The following is a 27,264-nucleotide window of genomic DNA, read 5'->3' on the forward strand; positions in this document are numbered from 1 at the left end:
CATAAAACTTTACTCAACTCTAAGTGATCTTTCTCACAACGCGATTCGATGTCGCATTGATCTGCGACATTAGGGTACTTATTGACGTGTGGATCACGCTTACCTAGCAAATGCATATTCACTCTACCCTTGAAGACTCACAGATTATAACGCGTCGGAAAAACAGACGACGGCAGACAGACAATTCCAGCTAATGCTAGTTAATGCTAGATGAGGCAAATCTTTTTATGAATGTAAAAAAAAAACAAAAAAAAAAATGTTTCTCCTTACAGCGCGAAACGATTTCTGCGACACTTTGACAATTGACGAATCGAATATAGAGTGAGATGAGAGAATGGTAAGATGATACCTTAAATAATGCTTTTTACGAAACTTCAAAACGTGTCTGTGGAATTCGAATGCAATAGGAGCTGTGACGTTGTTACCTGTACCAATTACAATCGTTACGTTATTAATAAAAAAGTGGAGACATGTTACATGTGGTTCAATACTAATTTAAATTTTAATTTAATTTAATTTTATTTCATATTTTATATCATTTTATTGTATAATTTTATTTTAGTTTTATTTTATTGTATCTTTTATTTTTTTATATGAGTTTTTTATGCCTGAAATAAATGACTTATTATTATTATTATAATACATTGGCCAATACGAGCATTTACCCTATTATCGCAAGTCAATGCGATATCGAATCGCGCAGTGAGGAACTTCTCTAAGTCTAACTTAGAAAGTCTCTGCATAATTTAGAAGGAATAAGCTCTGCCCTTGGCTCCGATTCAACCGCCATAGAGTAATATCGCGACGAATAAGTTAACTTTAAGTTACCCCGAGTTGAGTTGAAGTTTGGTTCGCTTCACCAAGTGGTTTCCGCGGAATTTTTATCTCATATTAACTTATCCCACATAAGCCGGGCCAGGCTAGTTGGAAGAATGCTTGACTCAAATTGTGAGGTCGCATGTTCAAATCCGGCATGAGCCTAAATTAATGATTTCCGAATTTGTTTTCGAAAGGGAACTTACAAACTCGAAAAAAGTGACTGAAATCCTTTAGTTGGGATTGTTTTTTTTTCTGGTTGGAAGGACATTCAGTCGCTTCTGTGACCTGTCAAATCTTCAGGTTAGGTAAGCGGACCCTGTGAGAAGCGATGACGATTAACTTAGTCTATATGGGTTTACTTAGCATGGAAAGTGTAATGTAATCCTTGAACGGTCTTACTTTCCAAACATTACATTGTATTTAAAAAAAATATATATACGGAAATCGAACTCGCTAGCGCTACTTCTTCACCAAGACATCAACGATATAATCACTATAGTTAAAATTGCAAACAGACTAATAGAATATCCATTACTTTAGTTTGAAAACATTTACTATGTTCCGTTACTTGACATAAATATAACATAAACAATCAATCTACAAATCCTGCGCAACATGAATGATGCCACGTGCGATGAAATTTATCAATTAAAACAAAATGGCGTCAATCACGTTGACTGCGCAAGCACATATTATTATCGAATTAACACCTGGTCGTTTCGGAAATAAGACAATCGGCACGTATCGGTTTTTTTACTTATTATAATAATATTATTAATATTTAATTTAATTGTAATTATTATTACGAGAAATGGTGCAATGGCTTTACTTTTTCGTTTTGTTTATTATTTTCATTCGGGTATGGACTTTATTTATTTATTTATTTGTACACAAGAAACATACAAAGAAAACAGATAGTACAGGTAAGCTTATCTCTAAACAAAGATACTTTGTTTGGACTTTGTTTTTGATATAAATTTATCTACTTTCGTATTAATGTCTATTATATCCAGTAACGTGCCTTTCCCGGAAATAATCCCAATTTAGGAATGTTCCAAGAATGTTGTAAGCTTTACTGGGATTCGAACCCAACGCTTAACCACTGGACCACGGAGGTTGTTAACAATCTTCTGATAAGTGTCTACTTATTCGGTAGATAGGCAATTAAAGCTAGTTTTAATTCAGATGGAAGCAATATCGCATCTGCGCAGAATCCAGTAAAGCTAATCTTTGCCAATGATTTCAAATACAGCGATCACAAATAAACTGCAGTTAGACATATAATTTGCATAGTGATACCCGTGAAACCAACTACTACAGAGCACGAAACGAAATCTCGCTATTTAGGTACTAGAGCCGCCTTTCCTATTTCCCGTTGAGGTGAGCAGGGACCACGGAACGTGTCCGTCCGTATGTCACAGCCACGTTTTTCTCAAACTATAAGAGCTATACTGTTGAAACTTGGTAAGTAGATGTATTCTGTGAACCGCATTAATACTTTTACACAAAAATTGAAAAAATAAAAAAATAAATCTACGATTCGCACTTGGCCGCTTTTTTGTTATTTCTTTTGTCGTAACATACGATAGATTCGTCATAAATGGCATTATTTACTTGGCCGGACAAACGGGGAGCGTTGAGATCTCTCATGCGGTACAAAATTTAAGACATCGGCTTTAGGGTTTCCAGTAAGGAACCTCGCCTCAGGGAGTCGATTGAGAGAATTACATTTGAAAGAATTAATCGACCATAGTGGATGAGAGTGTGACGGAAGTCTCTGGTATAGACCTGCAAGAATATTTTGATACGCGGCCAAAATCAGAACTAACGCAAGATACTATGCAAACGTCATCTTTGACGCATTTGGTGCACACCAGCGCCCTCTTGTCAATGTCATCCACGCGTATGAAGAACCTTGTCAGTCTATACAAGCCGAGCGCGCGATTCATTGCTCTGTGGCAACTACTGAGGGAGTTGATATCGAAATTATAATCTAGTGCTATAGGCGAGTTTAGAGTTAGAGTCAAAGGTCGTTAGGCCATTTAAAGTGGGTAGAGCAACAGTGGCGTAAAATTGTGTTTATATTTGCGCCATTCTTGGAGGGTCACTTTCTACTTGTTGGCTTTACGTAATCAACCATATTATGGACCTATATATAACCTTACAATACTTACAATACCTTAGGATACTTGACTGGGTCAAAGATAAATTATAAAATGCTAATCTAGAAATAGAAGCCAGTCTCAGATAATCAAAAATCCATCTCATTTTTACTTTTGTAGTAAATTACGAATTTTATTCATGATTTAAGTAACAATGAGTACGGCGTTTGACTGCTTTTGTTAATGACGTCACAGGACAGCATTTCCATACAGACACCAAAGTTTTTTTTTTGTTTTGACGTTTTGTGGGTGAGTAGAGCATACTAGGGCTGCTCCACTGCAGGTTGGTGGAGAGAATTATAATTGATCCGGGTAAAAAAATCCGAGTTCAAACAACTACATTCATCAAAGTCATTCTTTAAGCAAATCATAAAACAATCTTAGCACATTCATTCCGGACAAACTTCGCCATATTGTGACACCGATTTAACTTCACAATAAAAAGCGAACACCACAAAGGTTTTCAAAGAACGCGCAAATAAATTCTGTGTCGGTCTTCGAATGCATCATAAAGGAAGATCAGAAAATGGCACGAAACTTCCCAAAATACAACTTTTAGTATTTCTTACGAGTGTATTGAGCATTGAACTGTCGGCATTTGGAAGAATTACTCGAGAAATTTACGGGTTTTGGCGTTTATCGCCGTGTGTCAACTGAACAACGCTATATACAGGCAGTGACGCAGCTTGGGAGAGGTTAAACCTACTGAGGGTAAGAAAAGTTGCAAACAATGCAATTATAATTATTGCAACATACACACATATATCAACCCATGCTTATTTCCTACCGGGGTAAGCAGAGACTATGGAATTCCATTTGCTTCGATGATGACATACTTCTCTTGCTTCCTCCACATTCATCAATCGTTTCATACACGCACGCCGGTACAGAGTAATTATTGTAAACATGATAAAAATATAATTTGACGTGTTACTTTAAGTCACCTTAAGTTACTCTCACACATTATTACCTCTGTAACAATCGATTGCGATAATCGTTTGGAATTTGGCCAAGGCCTGTTGTTTAAATTCTCATTTTATGTATTTGAATTTTGAACGATGTGTATGCAGGATGAATAAACAGATTACAAAGTAGAGAGAAAAAGATAGACTTAAATAAACTTATCTAACGCTGTAATGCTGTAACGCTGTAACTTAAACTTATGTAATGCAAAAGGTAAAACATAGTGCAATACAGTTTCAAAAAAACACTTATATACAGCTGCGTTACTGGTTGTATACCTATATGTATTGTGACTGAGTCGATCCAAGTTTACGACGCGCCGGCGCATTGTGATTCATATTTGAGAGCAACGAATAATTTGGCAGTTGTAGTTATTTTATTACTCCGTAAGGATTAGGTGACGCGTTGAAAATGATTTTTCGGTTTATAAAAAGCCATAAAATAGTTTATTTTTGCAAAAAAAAAAAAACAATATTTATTTTAGTGTGGTATCACTGATTTTTAGACGCGCTCGTAGTCTATCAAAAGTTGTTATCACTAAGACAAAACTTTACTCTTTAATAAGTTCACGACTATATTACCAATTGGGCTAGTCAGGGGTACATCCATCGCTAGTTGATCTGACCTACGCTTCATCAGAGCTTTCTGTTAGATCAACATACATACATACATAAACTCACGCCTATTTCCCACCGGGGTTAGCAGAGACTATAGAATTCCATTTCACACACGCACACGCACACGCACACGCTTCATACACGCACGCCGGTTCAGAGTAGATCGTATTGAACCTTTTCTAAGGACATCTCCAATCAACATGATAGGTAATATATCGCCGTCTATAATGGTCGTTCCAACTATGTGTTGGGAGAAAATGGTACTTACACAAAAATGAAAAAAAAAAAAATATGCACAATGATGCAATGTTTGGTCCGAGAGGATATTTAGATAGGATAATTATAAAATGTGGGAGGGAACGAATCTTTATAAATCTTTATAACACGCTAAATTATCTTTAAAACTTTTTAACAGCACGGAACTATTTAAAAAGAAAATTAAACAAAATAATTTTTAGTTGTCTCAAATTATTTCAAAATGTACGCACATGGAATAATAATGCAATGTTAATAATAATAATCGCCATAAAGTTTTTACAATAGACAATAAAATAATATAACTGTCAGCAGTTTTATAATTATGATTCTTTTGCCACATATTTTAGGTGTAAATCTTAAACACCTATAAAATTTTGTAAAATACAATGTTGCAATGGAATACAATATACAAAACATAATAGTATATTTTACGACTAGATGCAACAATGCTAAATAAAATTTATATTTACTTACAAATACTGTTATAGGACATTACAATAGTTTTTGCTAATCCTATTGTGGTTCAAAGGGGAGGATATTTAATGGTGAGAGTGGGACGGATGTCAAATTTAGATTATTACGATCTTGCTAACCGACTATGCTGTTATGCTTCTATGCTGTTTTGGGAGCATATAAAAAACATAGAACACGTTCAGCTGCTTCTCTTCCCGGGCATGTCGTAAAAACCGACAGAGGGATTGTGTCCTCTAACATGATGGACTAATGTTATGGGCGATAGGCTGATCCCTTATCACCATAAGGTTCATCATATCCATCTTTGGACTTCGTATCAACAGTGGCTGCAAGTTGTCTTTGATTACTTGTGGCTCTGCCCACCCCATTAGGGATTACGGGCGTGAGTTTATGTATGTATGTATGTATGTATGCTAACCGACTTCAAAAAAGAAGGAGGTTCTCAATGCGTCGGAATCATTTTATTTTTATGTATGTTCCCTGATTATTTAAATAAATGTATTGTGAGAAATTATATCAGATCTGCAGGGATTATCATCTCCCTTTTTCACAGGGTCCGCTTACCTAACCCGAACATTTGACAGGTCCGGTTTTTGCCTGTCTGACCTTCCAACCCGCGAAGGGAAAACCAGCCCAATACAGGTTAGGTCACATACCTCCGAAAATGCATGATGAATGTGGGTATCCTCACGATGTTTTCCTTCATAGCTGAGCACGTCATTTGCAGGGATGATATACTGGGTGTTAGTGACATCGTAACGAATACTGAGGGGGTTGATTCAGACCATGATTCTGAGTTAAAATCAAGTGGAATTTTCCGTCGCAAAATTCATGTTTTTTTTTTTAGTTTTTTTAAATTATTTTCAATTCTATACTTTTGCGATGGAAAATTCCACTTGATATTAACTCAGAATAATCAGATGAATCATCCTTCTCAGTATTCGTTACGATGACACTTACACCCCGTACAAGTACATACGGTAGCCATATAAGTAGGTATGGGTGTTAGTGACACCGTAACGAATACTGAGGGGGATGGTTCAGACCATGATTCTGAGTTGATATCAAGTGGAATTTCGTGTCAAAAAATTCATGAAATTTTTTCTTTTCTTTTTAATTATTTTCCAATCCATACTTTTGCGACGGAAATTTCTACTTGATATCAACTCAGAATCATGGCCTGAACCACCCCTCAAAGTTTTCGTTACGATGTCACTAACACCCTGTATACATACATAAACTGCCTATATACGTCCCACTGCTGGGCACAGGCCTCCCCTCAATCAACCGGAGGGGGTATGGAGCATACTCCACCACGCTGCTCCACTGCGGTTGGTGGAGGTGTTTTTACGGCTAATAGCCGGGACCAACGGCTTAACGTGCCCTCCGAAGCACGGAATCATCTTACTTTTTCGGACAATCAGGTGATTCAAGCCTGAAAAGTCCTTACCAAACAAAGGACAGTCTCACAAAGTGATTTCGACAATGTCCCCATCGGAATCGAACCCGGACCTCCAGATCGTGAGCCTAACGCTCTAACCACTAGACTACGGAGGCTGTTCGGAGGGATGATACACAAAATTTTAATAGAACAGTCTAAATGTTCTTTTTTATGCTGGATGTTTTGTTCACTTGTAATTAATTGGCATACACATTAGTACTGTTTTATTTTGTTTAATTATAAATAAATGTTGTTATGTGCATAGCTGTAAGTGATCCATCAAATAAATACAACAATGCATTATAAAACATCTAAAATAGAACAAAATAAGTACTTATACTAGTGGCTCCTGAAATACAGTTAGATGCACTAGTTTAGGAGTCAGGGTCTTATTAATATAAATATTTTTATTTTAATATTTATTAATATTAATAATAATTGTAAATAGCTTGATGTACTCCATGAACTTTCTGTCTTATACGTGTATAAAATAATCCGCAGCGGCCTTAAGAACTCATAAATACAAACTCGTGATAGTAAATAAAATAAAATAAAATAATAAGGGTTCTTTTTTCCTTCTGAGGTTCGGAACCCTAAAAATAATTAGTAAATAGGTACTTAAATAATAAGTAAATAAGTACTAAAATTATTATTAAACATTACTTTTCACTTTCAAAATAAAGTAAAAATATTTCCAATTCGAATATTTTTGGTTTGTTTTATATATGTCTTTATTTATAAACCTTGCTTTTCTAAGAATTTATATTTATTGAATAGGTATAATCACGTATTATTGTTAGATGTAGGTCTAATCAAAAATTTGCGTCATTTCTAGTGCGTCAATGCCCAGCTGTTGAAATTATAACTAAAGTGTATGATTCATTTATTTTTCGTTTCATAAAATGCTATAAATAATAAAATATTTTAATTTTGTAATAAACCACATAGTAACGACTGAACGGTCTCCGTGGTCCAGTGGTATGAGCGTTGGGCTCACAATCCGGAGGTCTCGGGTTCAAATCCCGGTGGGGACACATCACAAAAATCACTTTGTGATCCCTAGTTTGGATAGGACATTACTGGCTGTACACGGGATTGTCCGAAAGTAAGATGATCCGTGCCCGGAAGGCACGTTAAGTCGTCGGTCCAGGTTACTACTGATGTAAGTTAGTAGTCGTTACATGAGCCATACCAGGGGCCTTTGGAGGCTCAATCATAACCCTGACACCAGGGTTTTGTGGGTACTCACTTCAGTAAATAGCAATCGGGACCAACGGCTTAATGTGCCTTCCGAAGCACGGATCATTTTACTTTCAGACAATCAGGCGATCAGCCTGTAATGTCCTAACCAAACTAGGGAACACAAAGTGATTTTTGTGATGTGTCCCCACCGGGATTAGAACCCGGGGCCTCCGGATCATGAGTCCAACGCTCAACCACTGGACCACAGAAGCCATATTTAATTTAAACTACTTATTACAGTGTTTATATCCCCCAGTAAATCTTCAACAGCTGTTCTATGATCGTCCGTGGCTTAGAAAAAGCTCGTAAAATACATCTGCTGGGTTTGTCAGATGTATATGTTTCGTTACAAGCAATAAAAGGTGGGACAGTATCCGTTTATGTGTGTGATGAAGCGTTGCCATGACAACTGACAAGTGTTATATGTGTGTTGTAAAATTTAGGCAGTTGTATTATGACTCGGTGGATTGCTTAACTCAAAATTATATTACTATTTTCTATATATAGGATATTAGTGACATCGTAACAAAAACTTTGAAGGATGATTTAAACCATGATCCCTTTTTTTTTAACGTTGGGGAATGCATTACGCATACCACGCCGCCCGACCATGATTCTGAGTAAATACATACACAGCCTATATGTATACGTCCCACTGCTGGGCACAGGCCTCCCCTTAATCAACCGGAGGGGGTATGGAGCATACTCCAGCACGCTGCTCCAATGCGGGTTGGTGGAGGTGTTTTTACGGCTAATAACCGGGACCAACGGCTTAACGTGTAACGTAATTCTGAGTAAATATCAAATGTAATTTTCGTCGCAAAAGTATGGAAATGAAAAATAATTAAAAAAAAAACACGAATTTTCCGACGGGAAATTCCATTTGATATCAACTCAGAATCATGGTCTGAATCATCCCCCTTAGTATTCGTTACGGTGTCACTAACACCCATACCTACTTGTATGGCTACTGTATATACTTGTAGGGGGTGTAAGTGACATCGTAATGAATACTGGGAGGGATGATTCAACTCATTATTCTGAGTTAATATCAAGTGGAATTTTCTATCGCAAAAGTATAGAATTGGAAATAATAAAAAATAATAGAGAAAAATACATTAATTTTGCGACGGAAAAGTCTATTGAGTCATGGTCTGAATCATCCCCCTCAGTATTCGTTACGATGTCACTAACACCCTGTATAAGTATATAATAGCAAATTGTCACTGACTAACTGACGAAATCTGAGTAACTGCAAATGCTAGGAGACACAAATTCTGCATGAGAGATATATTTTTAGAACGTGTGTGATTTTGCTAATTCAACCCTCGAAGGGTTAAGAATGGGGTTGAAAGCTTTTGTGAAACATGGTCAGTTTTTCAAAGTCGCGGGCGGATAGATAGTTAAAATTATTTGTATATCAGAAGATGAATGTAAAACTCATGTTAAATATACTTTCGGTAAAAAATAGCTAATTACCTAAAACATTTAGTATATAACTATTTTCCTCTAGTTATTAAATCACTTGTAATAAAGGTAAACATTTATTAAAATATGTATTGCTGTTGAAGTTTCTTGCCTTTCCTTATCCCCGGGTATAACATGTAGATTAAAAAAATAAAAATTGACGTTCAACGAGTTTGTAGCATGAAACTACACTTATGATAAGGTGATAGAAATGATAAGATAGACGTGGACGGAGTAAAGAAAACAACCGAACCGGCCGAGTGGCTTGTTGGCACTAATTTATTAAATGCTGTCATAAACAAATATAAAATTGCAAATTGCACATGTTCTAAAATCGTACGCTTCGCCGTACAGAGTTTATCCATGATAATTACGAGGATTTGTCTTTGACTGGGGGGTTAGTCACGTTGCAAACTATTTCGAAAAGCGATTGTGACAAGTATAAAAAAAAATATGGGAGTCAGTTGGGAGTCAGGATATGTCCGTCCCTGTCACTGTCGTTTTTCGTAGTAATTTTCAACCGGGCACCCTCTGGCCTGTTGACATAAATTTTGTTCCGGGTGAGAGCCCTCAACGCTCCCATTTGTCCAGCCAAGTACTTAATGCCATTTGCGGCAAATCTACAATAAAACACGTCAAAAAAAGTGTAAACGTCTTTAAAAAAAAATCCAAAAATATCGCAAATGTATGATTATTTTATACAAGTTGTGAATCCAATAAATTATGTCCGAAGGCAATTCACGTCTCTTTTGTCATTCACAGATATAAATCATAAAAGAAATGTAAAATGGAATTCCGTTCATTTAATTTAACATCCCCACAATACATAGGCCCACGGCAATCACCAACAAACCAAAAAAAAAAGAAATACGAGACAAGAAAATCGAAGCATTTTTTTTACAATACCTCAATTTGAGGTCGGTAAAAAGGTAAATCAGGAAGGATATAATTTCTGCGGAATTTTAAACAACTTGAGCCGTTTGGCAATCGGACGAAATGTAAAAATTTGCATAAATTACGTAATTTATCTTTACTCATTGTCATTCGGAACGGCCTTTACAATCACGCTGCATTTGTTAAGAAAATGGTCTAAAAGTTTCGGAATGCGGAACACTTTGGGAATGATTACCCACCGGGGTAAGCAGAGACTATAGAATTCCATTTGCTTCGATCCTAACACACTTTTCTTGCTTCCTCCACATTCATCAATCGCTTCATACACGCACACCAGTTCAGAGTAGATCTTACGAAACCTTTTCTGAGGACATCTCCAATTTGGTTAATGTAAGTCCTTCTAGGTCTTTCTCTGCCAGCCTTACCATCAACTTCCGCTTTATATACCGCTTTCGCAATATATACATTTATTAAGATATATTTAAGACTTCTGTATCTCTAATTAGTAGCGGTAGTAGGAGTAGGATTATATAGGACGCACACATCAATTTGTGAGAGAGTGATTATTTAGAAGATATGAATGCATGGGATTAACTGTCTGAGAACTGATATTAGGCAGCTAAATTACTTTTATGTTCTTTTTTTTTAAAAAAAAGAACGTCTAGGGCCCTGTGCCGAGGTTTATCTTGCAGCTTCTTTTCCCCGGCTATACAGGTTGTGAGAAGCAGCAGTAGTTTTAGGAGGATGAGAAGTTCGTTATGTTAAAATTGAAGATTCAAAGTGTTATGTTACCTACTGAATAAAGATATTTTTGAATTTGAATTTGCAACCAGTTGTAGCCACTGTTGATACAAGGTACTAAGTTGGATATGTTGAACTTTACGATGACAAAGTATCAGCCTAAAGCATGTAACGACTACATACTTACACCAGAGTAGAATACAATATCATCCCCCTAGCATTATCCCGTCTATGGCTCACGTGATGATTACTCACTTACTTCAAATATCGGGACCAACGGATTAACGTGCCTTCCGAAGCACGGATCAGTTTACTTTCGTACAAGCAGGTGATCAGCCTGTAATGTCCAAACCAAACTAGGGATCACAAAATGATTTTTGTGATATGTCCCCGCCGGGATTCGAACCCGGGACCTCCGGATCGTGAGCCCAACGCTCAACCACTGGACCACGGTGGCCGTTAACTCGAAGGACTTAAGATTATATAATAATATGTAGGACACAACATGTTCCTTTGAGACTATTGCCCTAAGCTACCCATGTCACTGCAACACAACAAAAGCACTTTTACAATTACAATACAGTTACAAAAGGCACAATAACGCTTAAACCTCCAAGAAAGCAATCGAGTGACGTCACGACTTGCACGTGTGCTGCAAGTGGGGTGGCCAGAGAATCAGGGGCAATGACCTCTTTGAAAGGTACCTTAATATGTCGCTTTTGAGTCCAGGTGGCTTTGTGAGGTTTGAGTGTCGTAATGTGAGGAAAGGGGTCATAGTAATCTATACATAATTCTTTAAAGGAACTCTTTAAGTCTGAGTGAAACTATTGAAGCTTACGTATCGGTTTTGACAGTAGAGAAAATATGTTTGTTATGAGTAAGAAAATTTACATTTTATTATGGTAGATGTAGTAGTAGCATAGATTAAAGAATAATACTGCATACAGAACGGTAACTCTACGCTCCGCACCGATTTGTACTTGTAGATTTACCTTACCCCTTCTGTGTCTTAAACGCAAATGGAGTTCCATAGTCTCTGCTTACCCCAATGAGAAATAGGTGTGAGTTTATGTACGTATACTTTCTGAGTTTAATCTAAATGGCCATAACCCGCTAAGGAGTAAACAGAAGAGCGCGCGGATTGTATCTCGCTATCTCGCTTACACTTACGCGTTAAGGCCGCATATTCGATCATAGGCCTCACAACCGACACAAGAGTAGAAATATAGGCCTCAAAAGGTTCATGAACATCGTCGCGCGTCGTACTAAGCGGTACAAAAAAACGCCATCATAATGTTAGTTTACCTATCTCCAGTTATCTCGTGTATAGAGCACGTTATGAACCACGACCACATGTGTGTGAGATGACCATAACACGCAGCGACGCGGGCTGGAGGCTTAAGTCACTACTAGACCCTACAAGAAGCCTACACAGCACCCCGCTTGAAAAAAGAAGGCAAAAGGTAAGTACACAGCATGCCATATCCCCAAAGGGGTTGACAGATGTGTATTGTAAATACACCCATGTGTTGCTGTTGCAGTTTCTTGTCATTTCTTCTCCTCAGCCATAAAACTTGACCTTCAACAAGTTTATCCATGATAATTACGTTGAATAAATGATTCTGATTCCTTGATTTCTGATTTCCCATTCCACGCTAGCCATGTTTTGATTATCGAGGTTTGAACCAGCGCTGCCCGTTTGAGAAGCAAGCCGATGTAAAACAATGACTTAGATGATATTTGTAAGTCAGAATTTTGTTTTTTTAATAATTGCCGTGTCTATACGTCGATAGGTATGTGCCCAGCAGCGCCCAGATCTCCCGCTAGAGACAATAATAATAAACAAAACTACGCCGCAGTCACCGCCCTACTTCATACAACGTGCCTCGCCACAAACACCGTGGACATAAGGAGAAAATCTTAAATATACGCACACAGTTCAGCCACATTATTTACGCCAGTAACTATCAATGAATAATAAAAAATAATATAACAGGTCAATTATAAATATAATGACTTAAGCAAAATCAAAATTAAATTAAGAATATTAAAATAATTTAAAATCAAATAAATGAACAAAAATTTTCTTTAAAATAATTCGTTATTTTTTAAAAATGTATTAAATAATATATTTGGAAAAATCACGCTTTAAAAAGTATTAAACAAGAAAAAAGGTATTTATCTCTGAAATTCTTCCGAATAGTGATGTTTGGAAGACAGCCGTAGTCGTATGCCAATTTGTCCTAAGATTTTGCTTACCACAGCGTACGACCAAGGCTATGTCCTAAACATTCGGAACAATTCGGAGAAATATATTTCTCTTATTTTTTTTTTTATTTTTTTTTTTAGTATACTAACCCACCTATTTTTTGTTTAATACTTTGTAGAGCGTGATTAAAATTTATCCGTACTCGGATTTTAATTTTTAAAGTTCGATTTACAGCCCAATACAGGTTAGGTCACATACTTCCGAAAATGCATTTCTCGGGAATGTGGGTTTCCTCACGATGTTTTCCTTCACCGCTAAGAACATGAATTCGAAAACAAATTTGACAATCATTCCTGCCTGTGTTGGATTCCAACCTACGACCTTAAAGTGAGAGGCAAGCGTTCTAGCAACTGGGCTACCACGGCTCTGTACGTCTGGTATTTATATTCTTTTTTTTGTACAAGCCTAAGTCCACACAGAATGTAGTGGTGGGGCCACGTTTGCGGACAGTTAGTTCAGCGCAACTCGTCCTGCTTTTTATTGGCTGTATTTAAGCCGCCATGGTGACTTCACCCTGAGTTACGGCATGTTTTATCAAAAACATCCCTTTGTTTACACTACAAGTTATATATAAGCTGACAGCTTTATCCTAATTGGACTAGTTACGGCTGCATCCATCGCAAGATGAACTTAGTATCCACGCTTCATCCAGTCTTCTGTTAGGTTAACGTAATAGGTTGTAGGCCGTGAGAAAACTGAACACATTTTAAATCAACACCCTTCTTTTTTGAAGTCGGTTTAAAACATAAAATCACCAGAAAACGTAAAGTTAGGTACTCAAATTCTTACCTTAAAGCTCCCCTCAGTTGTTTGACCAAGTAAACGCCACTCGAGCCAAATCTATAAAAATAAAATAAAAATATTAGACCAAACTTAAAGTAAATAGTATTTAAAAAGTCACTATGATCTTGTGTGTCACCGGCTTAATTCTCAAACGGGGAGCAACGGTTCGAATCCTGGTACCGGACTTGCACCAATGGGATATAATAATTAATCTTAAGTGCAATTTTCACTAACACCATTGACTCGACCAATCGACTCGAAAACCGATAGGATAGGTCCGGATAGGTCCGGGTAGGTCCGGATAGGTCCGGTAGGACCCTGTGAAAAACGGGATAATGCTAGGGAGATGATGGCGACAGTTGACTCGACCAATATTAGACGGCGATACGGCTCACCACCTTATCACCTTGGTCTAACAGAAAGCTCGGTCAGGTGTGGTTACTTAGATCTGGCGTTGGATGTTTGAGGTCACTCTGACTACCCTAATTGGGAATATAGGCTAGTTGACAACATACTCAAATCATTTACTTTTTACAAAACGTCAAAACGAAAGTTTTCTTCGTAGTTTGTATGGATTTATTCTCCTGTGACGTTATCAACAAAAGCGGTCAAACGTCGTACTCATTGTTACTTAATTCATAAATAAAATTCGATTATAAGTCGATAAGTAAAATGAGATTGATTTTTGATCATCTTAGACTGGCTTCTATTTCTAAATTAGCATTTTATAATTTATCTTTGAGTCGGCCAAATGCCCTTTTGTTGTGAGCTTATGTTATAATACATTAAGAAAGTAGAACACTTAACAACTATGTCGTTGATGGCAGCTGATGATCAAGATAACCTTTGTCTTCCAAACGATCTAATGATTTCGTTGCAGATGCTATCGTATTGCGCACGATCATACCAAATGTTCTACACGCACTTCTATTGTTTTAATGAATGTCTGCCGTCGGTGAAGAATTTTTTCTCAACACGGAGACAACGAGCACGCGTGACTTAGGTACATCGTAGTGTCAAAGGTTATATTTCCAGCTCGGGTTAAACCACTGAATTCGACTTTTCTGATTTTGAATTCATGTTTGACGTATAGGTTTCATCATTCATCGTAATCACCTACAATAATTTTATTAATCATCATCAAGAAAAAAACACACAAGACTTGGCTGTATGGGCATAATTTCCTTTGCCTTACCCTTCGGGGAAAACCAAAACACCAACAAGCGGGCGGTACCTAGTAATTTATTTTCATTTAATTTTCTTCTCGTTTATTTGTATGACAGTATGCCGTACATTTTGCCCCTTTATCAAAAAGCAAGAAGGTACTGTAATGTAGTATAAAAATAATGATAGGATAACCTACTCACAGGATATCTTCTGTATTTGTTTTCTTTTAACCCAGGTGCGCACTGTTCAATAGATTTTAGACGAGATAATTACGTTTAAATTATTTTTATCACGTTTTTAAGAGGTTGCAATGATTCGCGCGCGATGACGGTGTGTCAACTAAATTTTTCTTTTTTTTAAGGCTTGGGGTAGACGGAGTTTTCGGCCGGGATTTTTAGTCCATTTTCTTTTTCTCACATAATATTTATTAACTTAATATTACTATTTTGAAATATTTTTTCAAATATTTATGAATGTAAAGACTCGTGGCCCTTCATTTTATTTGTTTTTTTTTTTATATTTCAACACATCACCGCAATCATAGTGCCTACTTACCAGTTACTTAAGAAGTAAAACGCCCATAACGTTATCAAAATTATAACGTTCTATAACATGAACTTTCACCGTAGTCGTGTGGTCTAATACCACTTTGGTCACGACCATTCTGACCTCGTGGTCATCCTCATGTTGTTACGGTTTTTTTTATAGTATAATTGTATGGTCCGTCTAATTGTTGTTCTTGTTTATTTAATGGTTCCTATTTTGAACATCTTTACTGGTTTGTTGGGTGGTATGATAATATTATGGTTCATTTGGATCGTGTCGACGGATGTTGCTTGGAATAAAGTATGTTAACTGTTAAACTGGTCAAGTATGAGTCGGTCTCGTAAACCAAGGGTTTGATACCATGATTTACTTGGCACCGACGTCAAAATTATAAAATTAATGAACTAATTGAAAATACGTACTTATTACTTTGTGCGAAATAAATTTATTTATTGTTTTTAGTTTTGCTTAGTGGGTAGGGATTTATCCAGCTTGGGATCACAATGAGCCTAAATCACACTTGAACAATTTTTATTATTTATCTATTTTTTTAATGCTTATTACGTACCAACTTTTTCTTCGAGAGGAAGGGGAAGACCAAGAAGAGCTTACATGGAACAGATTAAAGAGAAGGCGAACGTCGAGTCTTATAGGGAAGTGAAGGAATTGGTTTTTCATACACCAATCTACACCTTCAAGAGCGTGGCTCTTAAATTAGTGATGATGAACTTATTGTTGATTTGCCGCAAATGGCAATAATTACTTAAGTTTCAGTAAATGACTTACACTAATTTAATCGGTAATTATAAGGGCTCGATTTTTTGTAGTATTTTTTATCTTTTAATTGAAACTTAACAAGCAATAGACAACCTTATAGGTATATATTCTGATGAGTTATGAATTAACTGACATGCGGTTTCGAAGATTAGGACAAGGTTTCTCAATATGCCTCGACTCGAACCTAATCAACGTAGCTTTTTCATAAAGCACAAGAACTCACAGACGTTGATAACAAAGATGGATCGATACAAGCCATCAACAGAATGACAGACCATTCCATGACCATTCAGAATACAAGAAAGTCTTTAATGCACCCAGAAATCTCGACCATTAATCTATATCGATATCAAGGTCGCAAGAATCGATTCTTTAAATCGATACCATCGAGATGAATCGATATGAACTGCGCCGATCACGGAATGACCCGCAGTTCAATAGATTATTATTATGTGTTTCGATAATATGAGAGTCGTTTTGAGTTTTTGGATATTTATATTATGAAAGTTGGCTTTGTATCTTGAATTCTTGACCCAGAGGACAGATCTGGGGATAACATCTTGGTCTGTCACTACAGGACGATATAGCTTGAGAGATTTTTTTTTCTTTGCAAGAGAAGTGTGTCAGGATCGATATAGATGGAATTCCATAGTCTCTGCTGAGGACTCTGCTTACCCTGAGTTATGGCATTGACAGAGACGACCCGAAGGTCGACTCCTGCTTCAGAGAGTTTCTTTTCGGCGGACATCTTGATGTCACGACTCTCATTTGAAAGAAGACAAAAGCAGCAGCAACTTTCAGTACTATTCAATGGTGGAAGACAGGAGTCCTAGTACGGCTTTAAAATAGACTACTCCGGGCACCATCCCACTCGCGTCAGAATACTGCAGGGCGGAAGACAAGAGGGAAACCATTGTCCTATTTTTCCCTAAAAGTAGCAAAGAGAATGCTACACCGACAAGAGCGTGGCTCTTAAATTAATGATGTTGATGAATTGTTTTATCAAATTAAAAAAATATATAAAAACTCTCATCATGCCAACCCGTACAGTAAACCCTCACATGATAAAATTGTGAGTGATAATATAATTATCGATAAAATTCCAGAATTTGACGCGCTTGCGTGGCTACGTGGTACAAAATTAAATTATCAAGGGTGGTAATGTGGTTTAGTGAAGTTAGGTGGGGTGAGATGAACTAAACGGATTAGTTTGAACTGTGCTTTACTATGTAAAGCTACCGATTTTCCAAATACGTTTTTTTCACCTAGGATGTTTAGAGCTCGAATCGAGATTCGAATCCGTGATACAGGACTGTCACGGAGTACATCTTCAGAGCGAAAGAAAATGATAACGTAGATGTGATGAACCGGGTTTAAAAAAAAACAACGATAAAATATAACATAAGCAGAAATCAGAAGAATCATTTATTCAACGTAATTATCATAGATAAACTTGTTGATTGGTCATAACATAACATAACATAAATAGCCTATATACGTCCCACTGCTGGGCACAGGCCTACTCTCAATCAACCGGAGAGGGTATGGAGCATACTCCACCACGCTGCTCCACTGCGGGTTGGTGGAGGTGTTTTTATGGCTAATAGCCGGGAACAACGGCTTAATGTGCCCTCCGAAGCACGGAATCAACTTACTTTTTCTGACATTCAGGTGATTCAAGCCTGAAAAGTCCTTACCAAACAAAGGACAGTCTCACAAAGTGATTTTGACAATGTCCCCGTCGGGAATCGAACCCGGACCTCCAGATCGTGAGCCTAACGCTCTAACCACTAGACCACGGAGGCTGTTGGCTGATAGCCAATGTAACATTTTTGAATTTACGTCATTTCGCAAGGTGTTATGGCTGAGGAGAAGAAATGACAAGAAACTGCAACAGCAACACATCTTTTAAAAACCAATGAGGGTATACATTACAAGTTATTAATAACTAGAGGAACACATTAAATACCAGACATTTTTATTATTTAGGAAGTCATTAATCTTATAATAAGCTTTTTTACATAAAGTAAGCTTCTTATGAGCTTTAAATTTATTTTCTGACAAAAGAATATTATCTGGTATTTTATTGTAAAAACTTATTAATATAACCCCAAAAAAGATGAATTTAATTTAAGCTCAATTGGGGCCAACATAGGTATATCCATTGCAAGATGAACTAAGTACCCACATCTCATTGAGCTTTCTGTTAGACCAACACGAGAAACTCGGTGAGCCGTATCGCCGTCTCTAATGAAGTCAACTGTGTTAGTGATAACTCATTCGTGCAAGTCCGTCATTTGGGTTCGAACCAACAATAAGAATCTAAAAAATTATCAAAATTCAATATTCATATCATAAGCATTTTTTCTTCCGCAGGCATAGAGAAGGAAGCTATTCGATGGAAAGTCTCCCTTTTTGAAATATAGTCAACGTTGCCCTAGTGCCGCAAAAAAAAATGTCTATAATAAGGGCATACCTCACCGATAGATAAGTGCGGTCAACATTCGGCTGGGAGAGATAGCAGAAAAAATATTAGGTGATGTTTTTAACCGAATTTAAAAAAGAAAGTGGTTATCAATTCGACCCGTATGAATGTAATATTGTTGGAATTGCATACTTAATATTAAATACATTATATACATAGGTTTTTTTTAAGATTTTGTCTTTTATATGCATTTTAATTCTTTTAGGTTTATTTGTTTTTTTTTAGTTGTATATTTTGTAATTGAATACTGAGGATAATAAGAATAATAAAAACATAAATATAAGCCGCGCTTCGGAGAGCACGTTAAGCCGTTGGTCCCGGCTATTAGCCGTAAAAACACCTCCACCAACCCGCATTGGAGCAGCGTGGTGGAGTATGCTCCATACCCTTTCCGGTTGATTGAAAGGAGGCCTGTGCCCAGCAGTGGGACGTATATAGGCTATTTATGTTATGTTATGTTATGTATAAATATAAGCACCAACCCGCAGTGGAGCAGAGTGGTGGAGTACGCTCCATACCCCCTCCGGTTGATTGAGGGGAGGCCTGTGCACAGCAGTGGGACGTATATAGGCTGTTTATGTTATGTATAAATATAAGCTCTCGATTGTATAGTCGGACCTCTGACTACCCCAATTGGGGTAGGGTATTGGGGGTGGGGGTCCGTCCGTGTTGTATGATTAACTGAGTACCCACACCTCACCGAACTTCGTGTTAGACCAACGTACTGCTAACTTAACGTACGTAGCGTAACGTTTATATATATATTGGTGCTAATTCCTGTAAATACCATCTAATTTTATTTTAAGTTATATCTGTCATTTTCTTATCCGCCGAAAAGGAAAGGGACGGGTAATCGACAAGCATAAAATTTATGGAACACACGTCAATTTTAAGCACAAATCTAAACCAACCGTCTAAAAGTTTTACACCCGTCAATAACCCGACATAGTTAAGTAGACAGCACGTCAAACGGATTGCATACCAGCGACGTACCTTTTGATTCGCCCGGGTTATTCATTCATTTACTCATTCTTCCTAAAATTAAGAGCTGTGAATCATCCGTCCCTTTCCTTTTCGACGGATATGAAAATGACGGATATAACTTAAAATAAAATTAGGCGGTGTCTGCAGGAATCGGGGCCATTATATACCTATTATGTCCCAATATATAAAAAATAGAATTCAATCATCATCATCCCCCTAGCATTATCCCGTTTTCCACAGGGTCCGCTTACCTAACCTGCAAATTTGACAGGTCCGATTTTTTACAGAAGCGACTGCCTGTCTGACCTTCCAACCCGCGAAGGGAAAACCAGCCTAATACAGGTTATGTCACATACTTCCGAAAATGCATTTCTCGGGAATGTGGGTTTCCTCACGATATTTGTTTTTACCGTTGAGCACGTGATAATCATTTATGATCCAAACATGAATTCGAAAACAAATTCGACAATCATTGGTTTAGGCCTGTACTGGATTCGAACCTGCGACGTCAAAGTGAAAAAAAAAGAATTAAATAAAAAAATAAATAGCTGCTGCGTTCGCTGGCGGTCCCCGCTGCGCGGTTGCGCTGAGACGGCGATCTCAAATAAGATATCTACGGTCGACCTGTGCCCGCAACGCATAAATCCACCAAATATGAACCATTGAAACCCACCGCACTATTATACTTCACCGTGTTCCGCACTCACCACGGACCATTCCGTGTAGTGATGCCTTTTGATAGTCTATCGATAGTTTAAAAAAAAAAACAACTTTTTAACGCCCCTGACGATGATCAGTAGAGTCGATAATCCTTGCGATAGTCAGACAGAAGCAATAGTATCAATAGTCCTAGCTATACTGAGGAGCTCGGTGGTGCAGCGGTAAACGCGCTCGGTCTGCGATTGTTGAAGTTAAGCAACTTTCGCAAAGGCCGGTCATAGGATGGGTGACCACAAAAAAAAAGTTTTCATATCGAGCTCCTCCGTGCTTCGGAAGGCACGTTAAGCCGTTGGTCCCGGCTGCATTAGCAGTCGTTAATAACCACCAATCCGCACTGGGCCCGCGTGGTGGTTTAAGGCCCGATCTCCCTATCCATCCATAGGGAAGGCCCGTGCCCCAGCAGTGGGGACGTTAATGGACTGGCGATGAGTCCTAGCTATAGTCAGGTTTATTGTGAGAACAGAGTCTATACCGTTAAGCACGTGATTTATGATCCAAATATGAATTCGAAAACAAATTCGACAATCATTGGTTTACGCCTGTGCTGGATTCGAAACTGCGACGTCAAATTGTCAAAAATAGAATCAAATAAAAAAAAATAGCTGCTGAGTTTGTTTACACCAATAATAGTATGTAAACAAACATAAATCAACAAGAGCTTATTATCCAAGGCATGCATCATCCATCTACAAACCAAACCTATCTTGTTAGAATGGAAACTATTTGTGAAGCATCATAAGTCCCCTGTGTCCTCAACAACTGGGACCTGAGAGTGCTCGAGATGTAAGTAGCATTGAAAAGTGTATTCAGTAGTACACGAGTGGGGAAATTACGCTATTTGCGTGGATACGGATAAGGTAAAATATAATAAATGTATTTTGTTCACATGTTTACTATACATACCTTTTAAAACCATGAGAGCTCTGTTCGGAGAACACATACAGTGTTACCACAAAACATAAACTAAAAATAAACTAGGTTTGAAATAGTATTTCGCGCCACGAAAGAAGTCGGCGGATTTTAATGAAACTAACTTGACAAGTCATAATAATTCTATGCAAAATCTGCGACAGTAGCGCCGCGGCGTTCGGCTTCGGGATTTCTTTCGTATACGGATTATATTTTAAACATAGTTTATCTTTTATTCTTTGTTTTATAGTAACACTGGTAGAGTCTAAACCAATGAAACTTTATAACTTTGAATTCATGTCTGGAGCAAAGATAATGGAATTCACGTGGTTTCCAGAATTGGTGCCCGGTTAATGGCAATAGGTTCACCCCCTATTGCATGGGACTTAAACATAGCTGGCGAGGAGTGGGTGTACTGTACAGTATAGGTGTGATGGTTATGTGATATTTAAAACACATAATAACGGGTTCTTACAGCGTTTAAAGCAGCGATATGAGACTCCCGTGATTATGTCACTTGCAACAGTGTCGAAATATCGGGAGTCTCATATCCCTGCTTTAAACGCGATACGTACGTACGTACGTAAACAGCCTATATACGTCCCACTGCTGGGCACAGGCCTCCCCTCAATCAACCGGAGGGGGTATGGAGCATACTCCACCACGCTGCTCCAATGCGGGTTGGTGGAGGTGTTTTTTTACGGCTAATAGCCGGGACCAACGGCTTAACGTGCCCTCCGAAGCACGGAATCATCTTACTTTTTCGGACAATCAGGTGATTCAAGCCTGAAAAGTCCTTACCAAACAAAGGACAGTCTCACAAAGTGATTTCGACAATGTCCCCATCGGGAATCGAACCCGGACCTCCAGATCGTGAGCCTTACGCTCTAACCACTAGACCACGCAGGCTGTTTAAAACGCGATAAGAACCCGTTATTATGCGTTTTAATTATGATAATAACCGCATAAACTAAAAACAATATGTGATATTTACCAAAGGAACGTACAATCAAGGTATCTCACAAAAATATAATCTGAATCGAAACGAGTAATTAACGACGAAGGAGGTACCTGATGTGAACACATAACATAACCGCAACTCTATATTCCCAATTGGGTTAGTCAGAAGCAAATCCATCGCAAGATGAACTTAATGTGAGCGCTTCACTGATCTTTCCACCAACGTCTTCTTCTTCCATCGTGTGGATTGTGCGGTGGATTACCAACACCATCCACCAAAGTACCAGGCTATCGAGCCAGCTGTGTTAATAAAAACTGCACTTAAGATATGTTAATAACTCATTGGTGCAAGTCTAGTACCGGAAATGGAACCGACACCCACACCCCCCCCCCCCCCACCCCAATATCTTTCCACGTTTTCAGATCGAGAAGGACTTACGATGACCACATTGGAGATGTCCTTAGAAAAGATTTAATACGATCTACTCTGAACCGGCGTGCGTGTATGAAGCGATTGATGAATGTGGAGGAAGCAAGAGAAGAGTATCAGTATCGAAGCAAATGGAATTCTATTGTCTCTGCTTACCCCGGTGGGAAATAGGCGTGAGTTTATGTTTCCACGTGCCACTATACGCAACTTCATCTTCAGTTGTTACACAACTAGGCATCGAACATTAACTTAAGAAGCATTTGGCGTCGCAAACACAAAACATAGTAAGGCAAAACGTTTTAAAATATATTTTTGACTGTCCTGACTACTCGAAGTAACGTCCACAAAATGGTCTGATGCTCGTAGCGTTAAGTCGGCTAGAACCTAAACCAATGACCGCTAACAGCTGACCTTAGCGGACTATGTTTACGTAAGTCCCATATAATAGGGGCCCCGGGGGAAGATCCCAGCTATTAGCCGCAAAACACCTCCATCAACCCGCAGTCGAGCAGCGCAGTGGAGTATGCTCCTTACCCCTTCCGGTTGATTGAAGCCTGTGCCCAGCAGTGGGACGTATAAAGGCTGTTTATGAGTTTTTTTTTTTACTTATTGTAGATTTGCCGCAGATGGCATTAACTACTGGGCCGGGCAAATGGGGTGCGCGGAAGGCTTTCACCCGGAAAGGGACGAGCCTACTGCCATTAATCGGACACAAATCCTGAAGACCTCGTGATATCAATTATCTATGATCCAAATGTATTCAAAATTATTTTTTTGTTTTGGTTTTCCCCGAAGGGCAAGGCAAAGGGGACTATGCCCATACATCCATGTCCTATGTATTTTTTTTTTGATGATGACTAATGAAATGATGAAAGGTGATGACGATGAATGATGAAACCTAAGCCCCTACCCTCGGAGTAGACTCCTACTCCAAACCCCGAACGAATTAACACAAAAGTCCGCATAAACTTTTGAGTTATGAAGGAGCTTGTTGGCACGAAGCGAAAATAGATGGATACACTTTGTATACTGAATATTCCGATATAATAAAACACTATCGCGAATGTTTTCCCACTAACTTAATGCGATCATAAACCACAAAACACCACTTCGTATTAATTATTTAGATTATTCAATGAAGAAAGCAACTGTCCCGTTCCCGCCAAAAAGCCGTATTCAAAATTCATAACGTGGTCAAATTAGCTATAGAGCAACACGGACCTCCGGCAAATTAGGTTTTGATATTGTTTTGATATAATAATTATGCCTAAAACTGTGCAAAAAAGACACATTTCTGCCTGTCCGGTAAAACTTTACAAAATGTGGCTTACTGTTTTTTGCTTTAGGCCGGCTGCGTTAAACAAGATAACCATGTAACCTATTACTTTTTTACTGCTCGAGAACTATTACTTTTAAAGCATCTCCGAACCGTCTAGGCGTCTGAATCCTGTCAATAAAACAGTCTTTTCATAAAATTCCCTTTCACCAACTTCCTGAGTACGCATCAAAAAGTTACCCCACTTACTTATTTACAAGTAAATAAGGATTCTTTTAATATGAGTCCTGGTTTGACAACAGCAAACTAGATTTATTTTCTATCTATCCAAGTCAGTCAGAAACATTTACGACGCATTACAGTATAAATTATTATTTGTATGCTTATTCGTTTTTTTATAGTTATTGAAAGAAAATGTATTAGTGCGACGAAAGAAACTTATTATGACGTGTCAAGTTGTAAAATTTTCTTTATTTATGACTTCTTATTGAATGCAATTTAGAATGTTTCTAATAGAATATGGTTAGAAAACAGCACCTTATTAGTAGATTATATATCTGATAAAAATAAAAGCTTTTAAACTAAAGAAAATCACGCTGTAAAAAGAATGAGACAAGAAATAGATATATAATTACATAAAAAAATACAATAATATTAATAATTGTCACCTATAATTAGGGTAACAATAATTATGTCATTTTATGAAGATCTTTCCTGTAAGAGACTCCTTTTACCTTTAATAAATAAATAAAATAAAAACAAACTCTAAATTTCCACACTACTTAGTAACTAGTCGAACCATTGATGTTTTTCTTGTCATATCATAGATAGGTACCTACTGCAGTTCACGAATTCCCTATAATCCACTTTAACAACATGAGACAGACCAAATTTAATTAAAGACAGTATTTTTTCCTTTTATAGCTATCAAAGGCAGTATTCGCAAAATATTTTCCAAAGCCAACTAACTCTTGGGTAAGTAAATAAAATTTAAAATCACGGCACTAATCCTTTCGAGTTTGTAAATCGAACTACAGAGGCTTCATCTGGCTGACAGTGACCAAAATACTCTGACCTTCATCGTCAGTCCGATCCTTCTTGCTAAAACCTGCTTTGGTCGGATTTAAGGGAGGGAGTAGGTTTAACTTACGCTGGCTGAAAATGTATGCAAGCGGTCCTGTCAACCATTTAAAGCTGAGCTCTAGACACCGGGGCTTTTACCTTGTATTTTGCGAATTAAGTGCACGTTTAGGGAGGTGAGGGATTTCAAGTTATGGTGGTGGGTGTAAGGATTCTTGTACAATGAATTGCATTAAGCGACAGGGCCTCTACTAGCTATGAATGCTCTTAATGTATGGATACGATTTGATCGCTTCGGGCGTTTAGTGGTTGCAGTAAGATTGCAAGTTTATCGATAGAACTTGATTATTTTTTAATTTTAAGACTCCTCTTTTTCTTCTCGATGTGCTGGAAATAAAGATATTACGTAAAATGTGCGTTATTTTCATTCTTGTCGTAAAAGGCGACTAAATTATTACTTCATATCTTTCTTAACACAAAGAAAAAAAATAGATGAAAGATAATTTTTTGATGTCATCAAAAAAGACCATTGTTTCTGCAATCTTTCCGCAGACGTTACGCCCAACTGAGCGAAGTGGAAGGAAAAGACTCGGAAAACAGACCCCACCACCATGTGGGAATAATGCAAGGGGGAGAGAGAGAGAGAGAGAGAGAGAGAGAGAGAGAGAGAGTATTTGTAAGTGAAGATGTGGCCTAGAACCCTGCCAGCCTCTTTAGAACCCTGTCGCACTATCATATTTGACATTTAATGAGACTCACGGTTTAATTTGTCAAAAAAATTAATGTGACATGGTTTCAAAGTGTATACATATTAGTACTCGTGACCGTACAGGATTAGCTATTTACATTTATATATTTATGAATTTTGAGGAGCTCGGTGGCGCAGCGGTAATCGCGCTCGGTCTGCGATTGTTGAAGTTAAGCAACTTTCGCAAAGGCCGGTCATAGGATGGGTGACCACAAAAAAAGTTTTCATCTCGAGCTCCTCCGTGCTTCGGAAGGCACGTTAAGCCGTTGGTCCCGGCTGCATTAGCAGTCGTTAATAACCATCAATCCGCACTGGGCCCGCGTGATGGTTTAAGGCCCGATCTCCTTACCCATCCATAGGGAAGGCCCGTGCCCCAGCAGTGGGGACGTTAATGGGCTGATGATGATGATTTATGAATGTGCCAAAATATCGACAAAACCCCATCCCGTCCCTAGGCCAATGGGGCCTCGAGTCACGACTGGTTAGCCCCGCACTGGATCTTGTTATTTCTGACTCCACGTGCTATTCAGCCACGTTATCTTTATACGTGCACCACGTATAATTGGACAGAATGGTAAGCGAGACCTTTTTAAAAGGTGCCTTGTACAACACACGCTATAGAAATTAACCTGCTTGGAACACTGTGTTTGTGGTTGAAAATTGTATATTTTCGAACGTGGTCAGCGTGTAAAGTCATGTGGAAACTCATAGCTGCTCATTTCAAGCCCAGAGGAACCTCATCAGTTGTAAATTGTTTCCATTTCTACGACGTGTAATCCGTGCGAATTGAGTAGACACCTCGTTGGTATATTTAGAGAACCCTTCGCTCAAATATCCGCTTAAATCTATACTACATGTTATCGTTGTATCGTCATAGTCTTGATATTAACTCAGAATTATGAGCTGAATCATCACCCTCAGTATTTGTTACGATGTCACTTACACCCCACCCCACTACCATCACAAGTACGTATGGGTGTTAGTGACACCAAAACGAACACTGAACGATTCCCCTCAGATTCAGACAACTATTCTGAGTTGATGTCAAGTGG

At 38.0% G+C, this 27,264-nt stretch overlaps 1 long non-coding RNA gene across 1 annotated transcript in view; it reads left to right on the plus strand.

The window, feature by feature from the left end:
- Window positions 1–27,264, plus strand: part of LOC126374544 (uncharacterized) — a 186,086-nt gene that overhangs the window by 128,634 nt on the left and 30,188 nt on the right. The gene's annotated exons all lie outside the window — the stretch shown is intronic.

Source organism: Pectinophora gossypiella, chromosome 17 (genome assembly GCF_024362695.1).
Source record: "Pectinophora gossypiella chromosome 17, ilPecGoss1.1, whole genome shotgun sequence".
NCBI classification, from domain to species: Eukaryota; Metazoa; Arthropoda; class Insecta; order Lepidoptera; family Gelechiidae; genus Pectinophora; species Pectinophora gossypiella.